At 35.6% G+C, this 1,945-nt stretch overlaps 1 pseudogene; it reads right to left on the bottom strand.

The window, feature by feature from the left end:
- Positions 1 to 864: 864 nt before the first annotated feature.
- LOC124019439 lies at positions 865 to 1,536 on the bottom strand (annotated as a pseudogene).
- Between the last annotated feature and the right edge of the window lie 409 nt (positions 1,537 to 1,945).

The following is a 1,945-nucleotide window of genomic DNA, read 5'->3' as shown; positions in this document are numbered from 1 at the left end:
TAAAGTGTTACCAATAATTGCATATTCTTACATTTTAACATCAAGTACTTACACTTTAGTTAGACCTGGACGTTATCTGATATCTTGCAGTATTGTACCTTTCAACTTTACAGCGCTTGTTGCAGGCATTGTGTCCAAATTACACCACTAGAGGGAGATGTTAGACAATACATAGAATGACTCATGACATTCTTGAAATGATCTTTTAGAATACTTACATACTATTTATAATTTTGATATTTATTAGGATCCCCATTATCCACTGCAAAAGCATCAGCTCATCTTCCTGTGGTCCACATTAAATACCATGGGACATCAACAGGCTTTGATATTTGCAAAATACAACCCCAAAATTACTACAATGTATTTTATTAAACAAGCTTATACCTTCTCCAAGTCATTCCAATCCAATCCAGACAAATGATTTTGTATCAACTCCACATGTATTTATGATGACAACACTGAGATAAGTGAGTGTCAGTGTAATGTTACATGAAAGAAGAAATTACAACAATTTATAACATAACTATATCAACTTATGCTTGTCAAATTTAGGAATAAAACATAGTACTATGAATGCCATACCTTCAGAGTTATAATATGTTTAGCTGTCACTTTGAACCATGGATAAAAGAAAGCATAAATTATTGGATTAATTAAGGAATTAACAAGTGGAAGAAAACGGATGAAAAGTGATAAATTGTCACTTAAAAAAAAAAGAAAAAAAAGAAACAAATAGAGATGAATCCAACAAATGAAATAGTTGACAACAACAATAGAAAGAGTTTTTGCTGCTTTTTTCTCAGACTTCATTTGCCTGTCCAGTTTTAACAGCATTGCCACTGGCAGCCTCTTTGAAAACACCTTCTGGCCTGTGATCTGGCCACTCACAAAGATTTTCATATATAAAGCAAGTTATAATAATAGCGCACGGGACAACCATTGTAATTACAATATCAATTAACGTAACCCAATTTAAAGCTTTCTAAAATAACAACATTCCTTTAAACACCTACTTGGTACCTGTACATTTACAAAGTTTTTATAATAGCAGCACGGTAAATGATACAACAACACCAGGTAATGGATATACAACACATCATTCTTGTTATTGTTATTTTAGAGTGGTACAATAAGGGATCACACACAGCAACATAGCGGTCAATAGATATCAAGACCAAATTGCCCAGAGATAAAGAAGTACATAAAAAAGCCATATATAAATGAAACACGCAGAAATATTTCCCAAAACCCCAGCATGATTCCATTAATGCTACAGTTGTTACTGGTATCACAATCAGTCCCACCAGGAGATCTGCCACAGCCAGAGAGAGGATGAGCAGGTTGGTTTGAGTGTGGAGCTGCTTGAAGTGAGAGATGGAGATGATCACCAGTAGGTTCAAAAAATACTGTAACTGCTGAAATCAATGACAAGAAGATGTACAGTGTTATATAGATAGATGTCGATAGCAAAGCCTTTCTGCAAGAAGAGTTTCTGTCTTGAAAACAGTATTGAACTTCTTCATGTTCCTCCATTTGTAGAAAATGATCAAAAATGCTGAGGTCCCGATCCTGCTTGGTCCTGTGTGTGACCCTGTCAGGTCCGTCTTCTGACAAACTCCGAACTCTGCCTCTCTATTTATCCCTGAGTTACTGACAGAAACTCCACCCTCTCCGGAGTCTCTCTGCATGCAAACACACACTTGAGCACACAAATGAACAAATGGTTAGATAAACAAATAATTGATGATGTAATGTTTAACAGGATTGGATGTTCCTCTGCCCACCTAGCCTGTCCTTCAGTCTTAATGGTAGTTAGAGATGAGAGCAAAGGTACATTTTCTCAACTGATCATTTTAATGGAAAAATATATGGGGGAAAAATGGGAATATACAGTATGGGAGATGTTCTGGTCACTCAAAGGCTATTTTATATGGGAAATATG

This window comes from Oncorhynchus gorbuscha, unplaced genomic scaffold, assembly GCF_021184085.1.
Source record: "Oncorhynchus gorbuscha isolate QuinsamMale2020 ecotype Even-year unplaced genomic scaffold, OgorEven_v1.0 Un_scaffold_9524, whole genome shotgun sequence".
Classification (NCBI taxonomy): Eukaryota; Metazoa; Chordata; class Actinopteri; order Salmoniformes; family Salmonidae; genus Oncorhynchus; species Oncorhynchus gorbuscha.
The sequence above is the reverse complement of the archived record's forward strand: the minus strand, read 5'-3'. Positions and strand labels throughout refer to the sequence as shown.